The following is a 13,418-nucleotide window of genomic DNA, read 5'->3' on the forward strand; positions in this document are numbered from 1 at the left end:
CGCCGCCGCCGGGGCGGGTGGCGCTCCGCCGCGTTCCGCTGAAGGTAGCCCAAATCGCGCTTGGACGAAGCGATTTTGAAACACATTTTGTTGATAAGGGAAAAATTTCGTGCCCATCGGTGCCTTAGAGAAGCCCTATAGAAGTAGGTTTAGAAATTATGACGTGCGTGCCACGCATTTTCTGGTGTCTTTCATAAGGCTTTTCAAACTAGAGCTATTTACATTAACCAGGCTTCGCATTTCCACAGGATTACGGGTTACACCCGCAGCTGTGTGCCAGGGGACTGGCACCCTCGTGGCTGTAAAACACTGGCCTGTTGGGCTGCCCGCCCGTTCCCCTTGCGTGGGCATCCTGGCTGTGCAAACCCAGTCTTCCCAGCGTCCCCGTGACACTGCTGGACGCGTGGCTCGACCGGACACGGAGCGTGATGGGGCTCCGACAACCCCATCGTTAACACGTAACAGCACCGTCAGGGGACACTGCCCAGGGGCTGATTAGCGTGGTCCCCAGGCGCCTGTGCCAGGGCCCGGAGGGCAGTGGCACGACCCACCACTGTCCCTCTGACTCAAGGGCTGGCACCAAGCGTGGCGCGGCTCTGCCGGAGGGTCGAGTCTGAGAGCTAGGCTCTGATCTCGCTTACGTTCATGCACAATCCACAGTAACTCATGAAAACTTGGTATTTCTCCCTCCCAGACTCTCTACAAAATAAAGCAGAAGTCCAAGCCTCCTACCTCTCTGGTTTGTGTTTTCCCTCCTCCTCCGCACATGACGAAAATCTCTTCTTTGCGCTGTTCAGTTGGCAGTTGTGAAAATTGTATCACAGGGGATAAAAGCCCAACTTCCCCTCACGTGTAAAACACACACACCAGCAAAGAACTGGGCTGAAGGGCTCAGAGGGAGGGATACGCAATCGGAAGGGGAAAGAGACCCTGTGAATTTCCTCTATTAAAAGATGAGAGAGGGAAGTGTGTTATGACTTCTCTGAAGCTGCAGGAGAATTGTTTTCACATAAAATATTTGAAAAGTTTGCTACGTGGCTTTCAGTCGGTCTTTCAGAAAAAAAAATAAGAGTATTATTTACTTTGTTCTAGAAATATTTTAAGAATTTAAAAGTAATCCCCGCTTTATAGGCATAGTATACTTACTCCCTTCACATATGCTATAAAAGCAAAAATATTTTATATGTCTTATTCAAATCTATAAAATATCATTACAGAAAATTGTTACTTTTATTACTCAAGCTGAACTTTTATGAATAGCTACTCCATTAGATTTATACACTGACTTTTTAGAGTTAGAAATGACACTGTAAAGCACAGGAATAGCTGGGATATTTATTTTAAAGGCTACATTACAAATAATTTTCTGATAACATTTCTTTTTCTGCTCAGATTATTACTTTATTGCTCCCCGACTTTTTTCCTCAAACAAATTGCAAGGTGTAAATCCAGCACTTCCAGTGACAGGTGTCGGCGGAACTGGATGCTCCTTGCAGAGCCTCCAGAGTTTCTTTCCCTGCTTGTCCCCACGCCCGGCAGACGTTTGCCTCCCAACAGAGGCTGTCCCACGCTGGACTCGAGGGCACGGTCCTGTCGGGCGCGGGACACACTAATGCAAGTCGTGATCTGCTGTCTAAGGTAAGAAGCAGAGCCACAGCTCGGAGTATTTGCAAGTGGCTGGAAACCATTTCGATTTGAGTATGCACACAAAAGTACATTTATTTCCGTGTCTATGTGCTCACGGACATGTACATACATGTAGACCTCACATACTTCTGTCTGGGGTATCCCAGACGAGGAAATGTATGTACAGCACACAAAGGCAAGTCCAGCAGGTCCCAAAAACATCAGCAAAACATCTGCACCTGTCCTGTCCTCTGGGATTTCCATGTCTCCCCCAACCCAAACAGCTCTCCATCTGACCTTACTGCCTGAATTACTCAACTTCCATACAAATATCATTTCCAGGTCCAAAAGACAAGTCATGTCTAACAAAACTGGGGAGCTTTACATCCTGCAAATGCCGCCTTCCTACCATGGCGTGAAACCGTGACGGTACATCGCAGTCCAACATGCACTGTCACTGCCACATCAGCGTAATGTGTTGCAACAGCCGCAGCCACTCGCATGCTCTGGGGCGAACAGGAACAAGGACCTTCTGGATCCCAGGACTACTGCAGGAATTTCAGCAATCCCACTAGCCACGGGCAATCGCTGGATTTAAGGTGGCTGGGAATATGTCTGTCTTTGAAGACGGGTGGTGAGCTCATACAGCAGGTTTCCCTACAAAAATTTTTATTCTCCCAAAGCCTCCAGTGCTGCTGCTGCCAGAGATGATGCTCTGGACTAGATGGACAGCTGGTGGTGCTTCCGCATCCCTTGGTATATCCCCTCCTTTACCTCCTCTATGTCTGCATTCAGGCTCTCAGTTTTTTAAGACACCTAGGAACAGAAACTGCAAGGCTACAAAGAGCATTTCAGCCAGCTCTCAAATATTGTGAGGCTTTACCTGGCAGGTGCTGGTGGCCACCCTCCCACCCATGCTTGCCCTGGCCATGCCCAGGGTGCTTGAGCCGTACAGCAGGTACCCGCAGTCCCGGCAGCCAGAACCAGCCCCACAACTTGCCATAATTCACCCTGAAATGCTAACAAGCAGAGAGCAGCAGCGCTAAATGCCTGGATGAAAGCAGGAAGGTCTCTTGGTGTGTTCAGTCCTCGAAAGAAGAAAACATTTGTATTGCATTTTTGAGCTAATGAGCTAATGACAGAAAACTTTTCCCATTGAGATGAAAAAAAAAAAAAAATAAAAGGGCTGTGGCCTATAACACTCATATCCTACAGCTACAGGCATCCTATTCCTCTGCCTGTCACTTTTATATATGCATATATAAAAAGTGTGATAGCCTGCCACTTTCTACATATAAAAATTTTATAGCAGACACCAGTGGCGACCACTATATTTTAGTGCACAAAAACAATTTCCATGAGGACACTGCCTTGATTTTGCCTTCTCATAGTTTCGCAGAACATTACGTTTAGGGATCAAGACATTGGTGCTTGTTCTTTACATGAAGGTTAAGGGAGAGAGGAGAGTGCTTTCTTCAAAGCAAAATTATTTCAGCTCTCTTTTTCCATACATGAATGAAAGAGGCTTTTTCCTCCATTATTTATAAGAAGTATTTCACATTCTTACAGACAACTACTATGTTTGGTTGAGCTGAGGTTTTCTTTTTATTTTGAAACAAAAGTAGGTTTGATTTATAGGGATGCAACAAGTAAGTTAAACCTGCAATACTGAGGGTACGCCAAGGAGTTTTCTTCATCTGTTCTTGAGCAAGCATCTGTAAGAGCACTATACCACGCTCAAGTAGGAGCTAGAGCAATACTAAACTACTACAGGCTCAGAAAGCATACAGCAAAGAGCTTGCAAGGCCTCTCAGTCAAGCGTTATTGTGGTCTCCTCTCCTTTCATTTCGTTAGCAGTGACAGGATTAACAGAGGTTTTTGTTGACATCTAAAGAGAGGATCAAGGGAGCGCCAAAGAAAAGCCACCCACGACTGCTTCAGTAGCACTCCACTGCTATCTTCTGGCACGGCTCTGGGCAAGCCATTCAATCCACACCTGAACTTCTCCCGTGAGACTGGGGGACCCGGTGCCTGTCCCCTGTGCTCGGGGTGCACTGCTCGGGCAGAGCCTGCTCCTGCCAGCTCTGGGCACGTTTATGGGGTGTAGCGGGTATAACCACACTGACCATTCAGCCATACGGGAGCTGTGAATGACTAGCAAGGTTTGGGGTTTGAGTTACTTGTGAGAGGGTTTTTCCTCCCAAATGTATGTTACAGACCGTTTAGGATGAGACGGTGCTGAAGCATCTATGTGTTCCTGTGACACAAGTGAATGAATAGCACTGCTGAGACAATAAACGCTCAAAAAGTAGGGTAATAATTAAAAAAGAAAAACCCCTCTACAAAAGTCAGCACCTCCTTCCACTCCCTCGGAATTTCAGGTTTCAGACCATCTATTTTATCCCCTTTACCCTCCCCATTGACAGTACGGAGCACTGCAGCTGGTACTGTAGAGGACAACTACCCGTAAGGTTGTTTTCCAGCTGGGGTCTGGACTGTCTCCTTCCTTCCCATTTGGACTTTATCATTCTCATCACAGATACAGCAAAAGCGTGCAGTTTTCAGAGACCCTCTGTGAGCTGAAGGAGTTCCCCATCCTTGAAAAATCAGATTTATTTCTAGGTAGGAAGTGCACTGGGTATGCCGGTGTGGAAGATGAGCCTACTGTATGCTCATAACCTACTTATTACTGTTTATCTATTAATGAATAAGGCCTCGGGAAGTCAGGTTTAAAACAAAAACAAAACTGGTAGCTAGGAGAAATGAAAAAGAAAGTGAATTTTCAAAAGCACTTAGCATCGACTTCTAATGAACACATTGATTTCCAACACCATTTCCAGTGAAATAGCTCCAATATATGAAACTGGCCATAAATATACCAAAGATCTAATACTAAATCATAAGCACCTCATACCCCAGTCTTTAGACCAAGGCTGGAGCATGTGACTAAGTATTTGGAGGACCTTCTTTTTTAGGACTCAGCTTGAGGCACTTTGCGTTTTCACAAGTTGCTCATAATTTGGCAGGTAAGGCAGCCAGAAATGCCGGCTCCTAAAAGTTTGCAGACACTTCAGAAAAATCCTGGTGTTCAAACAAAACTGCCTGAGAAGGCTGGCCATCCTAGATGGCAAAAGGCAGGAGGCTGGAAGACAAAAATCCCACTCAACAGCAACACACAGAAAACAAAGTCAGTAAGTACCAAAATAATTTTAAAAGGTCAGTGGTGTAGGAAGCAGACATTCAAAGGGAGAAAAAAATCTAAATAAATGTAAATCCGTTCAGCCTTGCCTCCTACAAGACATTAAATATTTTCCAGCAGCGCTGCGTTAGCTGCTCTGTGTACGTGGGCTCCGAGGAGTGTTTCTGCCTGCTCACACAGCAGCCGCTGCAGGATGGCAAACGGCCCCAAGCCAGGGGTTTCCGAAAGGCAGCATCTTGCCGACCGCTCACGGTGCTGCCAACCACTGCTTTTTTTGTCTCCAGCTAAACTGGGGTGGTGGTTTAGGTTGGTTTTTTTCCCCCAGTGTCCCTGGGCTCTGAAATGAATTCCTTTGGGATTTGAAAGCGCCAAGATGTGCTGACCTCTAGCTTGCACTCTCCGGTCGGGCTGTTTTTCTGGTGTGTTGCCAAGGTGATGCTGGGAAAAGGCTCAGGATGGCCCAGACCGAGGGGTTCAGGCTAATTTTAGGGAGGGAGGATTTGTGTCAATTGGCTGGGTTTGTGTTTTCAAGGTATTATCTTAATTTTATATACTTACGGCATTTATGAAGGCACTCTGAGCCATCAAGACTGGGCTTAAAGCACTTACCTAAGGCTACGCCATTGAGAAGAGCAGATAAAAATAAAGGCGACGGTCGGAGCTCGCCCGTTCATAGAGGTTACGTGCGGGGACAGGGCGTGCAGTGTGCAGTGCAGATGAGCCCGCTCCAAGATTCACTTTCCCCAGCATCCGCATCCCCAGTGCAGGGGGCAATGCTGGCCAATTTACTCTGGCTTCTGTGAGTTTCTCTTTTGTGCCTGCAGGTACTGATGGATAGGACATTTAAAATCACTGGAAAACGAATAAATATTTGACTTTGGTTTTTTTTAAACCTTTTTGTTCAGCATTTTCAGGCCTCACTTAACAGCTGGAATAGGTAGTTTATCTCTTTGCCTTGCTTTACATCTCTTTACTTGGGTATCAAAAGAAATGTAGAGGTAACAGTGGAAGGTGTGGGGATTTTGGGGGACCGCACAATAGAAGATGCTGATAATCGAGTTAGACAGTGATGCCTGCTTTCTGCCTTCAAACTGTCCAAAGTAGCTGCTCAGTTGGTTGGTTGAGCCAGGTTTCTCTTGGGGGAAAAAGGTTCCTTTTTTGTGGCTGGGCTGGACCCACTCTTGTGAAACATCTGCAAACAGCCCTGGCCCACACACCTACGCTCACGGAAACAATCCCCCAAGAAAAATGGGAAAAGAATGGATGTTTCCTGTCCTTTCAGGCAAAGATTGAAAGATAAATCAAAGAACCATAGCAGCAGCTGCACCAAACAGCTTTCTTCAGTCTTCTTTATCCCTAAGAGGAATTCTGAGGGTGGTCCCCCATGGGCGAAGCGAGATGCTGCCGCCGTGCTGTGTGCCCTGCCGGAGCGAGGTGTATAGCATCCATACGTGCTTCAGAGGCCCACAGAAGAGCGTCTGGGAGAAATCTGGGTGGGATGGAGAAAAGGGGGCCGGGTAACGAGTCACGGTGTGAATTCAGCCCGTGCCCATGAAAAGCATGGCTGAGAATCTAATCTTGGGTGTTACTTTGCAACACTTTTTGGCAAAATATCGCTTCCCTTGATGAAAACAAGCAGCCTCTCTGGACTGGCAGTGGCAGCCTCGCGCGTTGCAGATTTACACGGACGAGGAGATCAGCTCAGCACGAGCGCGGCGGGACCGGCCACAGGGAAAGGTGCCCGCACGCCTCCTTGGCGACCAAAGCAGCTTCTGGCAGGTTAATTTTTAGCCACGGTGTATACTCACATGCTGGGTATACAGTGCCCTTCCCTGCTATATTACCGTCCTCAGCAAGCAAACATACCCTGGGCCAAATTCATCCCCGGCGAGTGGATGTTGCACCGGGCTGGAGCAGGACCTGGCCATGGAAAGGTTGTTTTAAGAAGATGCTGAAGCAGGATGCAGTCTTTTAAAGAGGGAGAGTGGGGCTAGGGGGACCAAAAGCCAGGGAAGGAGCGTGCAATAGCTCTATCGAGCCCACGTCAGCGGGAGAGAGGAGCATAAACAGCCGTGGAGGAAAATGAAGGCACAGCATTTAAAGCCGGTGTGTGTTTTCGAGGCAGAGCGAGAGACATCTACCGGTCCATGCATCCCCGCTGCCAGGGCCCCCTCCCACTAATTACGGCAAGGTTTCCTCTCCTTTCAGCTGGCAGCCGGGGAGCGTAATTAGAGTCTAATAAAACCCTGAAAAGTCACAAATGCAAAAACGGGCTAAACAATAAACACTGGGGGCCGAGGAGGGGCGGGAGCGTGACGGCCGGGTAATGCCTTGGCTAAACGGTGTGCGCACTGACACTGTCACGCTCCCGGCAGCCCCGAGCGCGCCGGCAGCCCGCTGCAGACAGACAGCTCGAATTAATCCCAGGAGGCGCGCGTGACAGGCGAGCCAGGCAGACAATTAGAGTGAAGGAGGAAATTGGAAATGGCAAAGGTGTGAACATATGTCAAATTACAACTAAATGATAAATTACAATTCTGTCATTGAAATAAGTGGTAATTAAGAAAGATTTCAGCTAGCCCTCTTGGAGGAAAAAGAGGAGGAAGAGGAGAAAGCAGATTTTTCTCTTCCTCTCCCTCCCTTTTTTTTTTTTAATAATATAGTTTGGACGTATTGGGTGTATTGTTTCCATCCATCGCATACGTTGGGGCTGGTTCATCCTGTTTCTTTCTGACTGCATTCGTGTACTTAAAATATAATACCTTTCTTCCCACTCCCCCTCCCCCGTCCCCATCCCCCAGCCTGGCACAGTGTCAGAAATGAGCAGGGAGCCGATAGCAACCGATAAAAAAACATACGGAGGGATTAAAAAAAAAAACAACCCACCCCAACCCCCCCGGTCTGTTTAAGCCGCCACACTCTAATTATTTTAAACAAGCCCGGCGCAGCGCAGCTGACAATTAGGAAACCCTGCTTGCTAGCTCGGGGGATTCATACGAACCCTCCTCATCATCGCCGGCTCCACGTCCTTCCCATTTCGGTAGCCGCGACGGATGCGGGCAGAGGGGGCTGCCTGCCCTCGCAGCCCGCCCGGCCGCGATTCAAACCAGCTGGGGAATCACGGCTTTGGAAGGCGGCAGCCCGGCCCGATTCGGGGGCCGCGGTACCTGGGGCCCCTCCAGCCCCTGGGCACATCCACAGAGAGGTTTTTTTGGAAGTGGGATTTCTCCAGTACGTGACTGCTGTTCCCCAGCCGGCGTTATCTGCGGAGAGCCCGTGTCGGTAGTTGGCGGCGCTTCTCCCCACCGAAGGGGAAAGCGCGCCCGGGCAATGATGAATGTTGAGCTTCGTGGTAGCACATTTGTCATGTGAAATTAAAATAATATTGTGTAAACAGCTGGGCCAAAGATCTGGAGGTCCTGTGTAAATACAAATGAGGTGGGGTTTTTTCATTATCCACTATATACATAGGTAGACTTTGTACCTCAATATGATCTGTTTATACATAAAACAGTTATTGCAGAAATTTATCTATTGACGATAATTGTTTAAAATCCACTAAAGCCGGTTTAGCGTACAAATCAATACTAAATCTCTACAAAGCTATCGGCTCTCTTTGCGTTTCATTACATCTATTAGGTTTAATTAATCTGCAAATGGAGTGACATAAAGATTTAAAAAAAAACGAGATAGGCTAATTACAGGTCAAAGGCTTTTTATGTGCATCCTTATCATTTCTTATGTGTACGTCCATTATACACAAATGGGTAAGAGATGGCCTACAGATGCATTTGCATATTTATGTTCCGGCTTTGAAATGTAAGTTTTTGCACCGGCCCTCTATACTTAAACAGGAGAGGAGACGGGACAAAATAATTCAAAGAGTTAAATGCATCAGCATGCTTCCCTGACAGCGAGGTTGGCGCTAGTGACCATCATCAGGGGATAAATCATTTTGCAGCCACTGTGGCCAGAAAGTGAAGTTCAGATCCTGGAGAGCTTAATTAGGAAGCATGTTAAAAGTGAAAGGGTGAGAGTCATGTTAATTATGTGGGGTTCCTCTTGGAGCAAACCCAGGCAGCAACTGTGCTGTAAGGCTAACGTAGCATCATGTTATCCCCTGAATTAATCAAACTGCGTTACTGATATGACACAATTGCTTATACAAAAACCCCATCCAAATGCAATTGCAAATTGCAGGTGGAAGCTTGGATTTGATTGTACTTGATTACTGTGATGTAACCGTATGGTTTGGAGCAGCTTCATGCTCCAAATGGTATTTCAGACACCGAATGGGGTGTTACAAGACCTCTCCAGCCTTGCTGTGAACATGCAGCCCAAAGGTTATGACCAGACTCTGAGGACTGTTGGGGTTTTTTTTCCACGCTTAGAAAGGTCCATGGAATTGAAGCCCTGCTCTTGGTTATCACATGTGAGAGAGCTTTTGATATGAGTCCCCAGTGGCTTTATAGATGAGCAGACCAATAAATTTCTCTGCTTTGTCCTCTTGTTGAGGGCTTAAATCTTGTTAAAATCCTAATTGTGGGGTACATACATGCAACCTCCACAGTTCCTGCCTCAAAATCAATGATGATGATGATGATAGTGATAATAATAATAATAAATATAATAATAATAATGTTTAGCTTGAGTAATCCATCAGTGATGATAATTAGGATCATGTGAAACTTCTAGCTGTGAAGACGTAGCTGCTGCTCTCTGAAGCCCTTCAGCTCCCCCACTTCACCCCTCTGGAATAACCACCAACCTCAAGACACCCTGAATTTCTGGAAATCTCTTTGTCAGGATGACCTGTTTTCAGACATTCACCCCCAAACATGTGTGACCCACTAGCAATTTTTTCTTTGGGAAGCCAACCAGCAAACTACCAGGTGAGGGCACAGACTGGTTTCCCAGCAGGAGCCCTCTCTGGGGTTCGAAGGGGCACAGTTCTCCCTTACAGGTGCTTCCTTGTTCACGTATCGTCTTGCTCAGGCAGCAAGAGGAGAGCTTTGAACATGGAGGTTTTTTTCTATAGTGGTGGAGAACCCTATACCAACACCTGTAAAAGTCCTAGACAGTGTACTCGTGCACTGTCAAATCTTTTCTAGTGACAAAGACCTCAATGATATCTTTTTCCTTCATACTCTTGTTTCAGGCAGGGAAAACCCTATTTTTTTTACTCTTCTGTGGGCTTGTCCCACAAAAACCCTGCCCTATCTGTATTACTTACTACTCAAAAATTTTCATAAATCACAGTTTTCAGCTGTGATATTAGTTTATCAAGACCTGAGGTGCAATCAATAAGGTTTTACTAAGCAGTCCTTATAAATGATGTATTAGAGTAGTTCACAAAGGAGGTCTGAAACACTTCATCCTTTCCATAATGTTAAGTGTAAAAGAAACTAGAGAAACCAGTGGTATCAGCAGGGAAATGGTTGATTTGACTGGTGATCATGCCATGCTCTCTTGCTCTCTCTCTCTCCATCCACTCATCCCCCATATGCCTGAAGGGTAGGAAGGTCAGCCTCTACTTATATTTCAAAAATACCACTTGGAAATTGCCATACAGCTGATGCCGTTTCCAAGGTTTTCTCTTGGTTTCTGCTTTAAAGGCTTCAAAATCCGAAATTCTGCCGAGAGACCTCAACCCACTGGAAGTGCCTGGAGGAGGTGCCAAGGAAAGGACATTTCACAAGAACCGATTTCTCCCAATGGGTTTCTGCCTTAACCCCACCAACATTTGGTATTGCATCAGCAATCCTGAGACAAAAACAAAAATTTATCTCTGCCTTTGTCTGCCCACTGTTTGACGTGGGGGGAAGAATGGGAGGCAGGTAGCATCTTATACATGTATTGGCCCGCTAGATGTATTAAAATGCATCATCAGACACCATCATTAGCTACTCCAAACACTGAGTTATGGCAAGGACAGCAGAGATTATATGCACAATGAGGGGAAAAACAGCATTTAAAGCCAGGAATATATTTGGCACTGATAGTATTCTGAAATAATTTGGCATGAAAATGCCACCCATTACATGGATGCGTCGAGTATGTTGTTCAACCCTTTTGCGGCCGTAGGTCTACAATAGGGTGTGATTATCACACATGGAAAATGGATTCGCAGAAAAGATGGCCTGTGACAAATATTAGACAATCATTAGCCAATTGTGGCTGTTCCTTGTAGATTGAAAGCAAAAAGGATAAGAGCAACGCACTAATAATTCAGGCTATTTTGAGAATCTCTGATGATATATTCCAAAATCCAAAATTAACTGCATATAAGGTAAAAAAGTAAAGGAAACTGCAGCAAGAGGCAGACCAACTATAGTTTACACAATATTCTTTCCATGGTTTAAAAAAAAAACATTTTCTCATTGTAAATACTTTATCTCGACAATCTGGGACACTATTACTAAAGATTTTCTACTCTGACAAGACCCTAGCATTACGGCCTTCAAGAATCGTCTTAGATCACAGCTGGTTTTAGCATTTTGGAAAACCAAGTTTAGCTTCCACCTGAGATTAAAAGAACATAAAACTAGTAGTTTTACTGCTGCCATGCACATTAAATCACATTCTAATAAGAAACAGACTGCAACAAACAAAGCGGGTTCGGACAACTGCAACCTCCTTCACTCTGCATTACTTCTAGAGATTGGAAACAGGCGGGAGCACATCAAGTTTGCAAATCGCAGGCACCGCATAGACGTTTGGATTCATAAAAATGGCAGGATAACTTGGAATATTGTTTTATGGATTCATTTCCTCCCTGTCCTTCCCCCATCCCTCTGCACCTTCAGGAAACCTCCTGTGATAGCGGCTGCTTAACTTTTACCGTGCCTCTCCAGTCAAGCTGTTCTGGCCCTGACTCAGATAGCTGTCTGCAGCTGCTGCAAATTGATTTATCTCCCCATTGGAGTTGCAGCCGGTGACCAAAACACCAGAGTAATTTAGGATCTGTGGTCGTCTGTATAATCTGATTTCCCCGCCCCCCCCGCCCTTATTTTTTTATTTTCAAAGCCTATAGATGTTTTCAAGCCAAAGTAATGCTTCAGTCTATCTTCTTGCCACCAGTGTTCTTTGAACTTAATTTCATAACCATAATGCTATGGTAGCAAAAACATCTGAAAAGGATACAGCAATTCGCAGCAAATTAAAAAAGCATGTTCCAGGGTCTACGCAAAAATTTATAGTCAGCAAATGAGTACGGAGAAGCCAGTACACAAATCATAGTCCTGATTCAGCAAATATTTGGCAGGTATCCTGACGTGCCCCGCAAGCCCAGAATGAAATAGGATGAGGAAGAAAGCTGAAGGAGGAGATAAGCCAGGAGCTGTGCTGTTTGGGGAGGAAGCAAAAGCATTTCGCATCATCTTTTCAAGACAGAAGGAGGGCGCTGCAAACCAGCGGTGGATCCATGGTATGTCCATCAATGACAGCAGCTGCAATGTTCACCAGCGACAGCACCTTCAGCCCTGCTCTCCCCTCACACCCCATATTGAGCTCTGCAGCCACGGGCCTGAAGCTGTCATGCGGGGCCTGAAGACACCCTTAGGCATGACCACACTGTACCCACCCATATGAGGGTGGGACCTGAGGTTAGGCTTCAAGGAGCCTGCTCTGCACCAGCCAGGTCCCCCTCCAGCAGGGAGACCGGCACAGAGCTGCAGAGCGTGGAGAAGCTCCTGCCAGGGGCAGCTGTGTCAGCACCAGGCGGTGGGCAAAAATGGTGGGAGACCGCGTGGGACGCCCACTGCAGCTCCAAGCTCGTCGCTCCGGCCCCGAGGCCACGTTCCCATCCCCCTTCTCCTCCCTGGTTTGGGTCCTTTGAGCTGGGACCACATACAGAGCCCGGCACAGGGGGGTCTCTCCCTCCCTTGAGCCCACAGGTACCACACCAACACAGACACCGAGGGGTGATAAAAGCATCCAAAGTAGCAGGCTCATCCATAACGCTGCCACTTCCCAAATTCGCAGGCAAAAGGGGCTATCATTATCCACCCTTAATGAGGCCCTTAATGATGATCCTGTTGCTCGGTGACCGGCGCATTACTGAGAGGTGCATATAACAACATATAACCAGAGCTGCTTATAAATTGGTGACCTATTCTAACTCATACTTGCTGAGGACCTGACCCAAAATATTTATTCCCTCGTGGGAAACAGACACTCCAGGTCTCCTAATGGTCTCCAGTGTTCCCGGCTGACCCAGTTTGGAGCGTGAGCTACACTCAGCCCTATTTCAGAGCTGAACTAGTTCCATCAGAAATGGTTTCCTTTAAAACTGCTGCTACCAAATGACATGCTATGAAATGTTTTTTTTTTTTTTTTTTTTTTTTTTTGTTTTTGAGAGAGAGAGAGAGAGAGAAAGCGAGTGGAACTAATCAGAAAACATATACTGGGTAAACTGAAACGGGCATTACGTAACATCAATAGAGCTCCTAATTAATTCAGATTCATTCAGATTTTACAAGCCTTTCCAGAATCAACGTTTCTTTTCAGATGGAGGGGAGAAAACTATAAGATAATACAAAAATACATGTAACTGCAGCTTCTGAGCATGTAGAAAAGGCAGGATTTTTTCGGA

The sequence above is a fragment of the Pygoscelis adeliae genome, unplaced genomic scaffold (assembly GCF_000699105.1).
Source record: "Pygoscelis adeliae isolate BGI_AS28 unplaced genomic scaffold, ASM69910v1 Scaffold87, whole genome shotgun sequence".
Taxonomy (NCBI): domain Eukaryota; kingdom Metazoa; phylum Chordata; class Aves; order Sphenisciformes; family Spheniscidae; genus Pygoscelis; species Pygoscelis adeliae.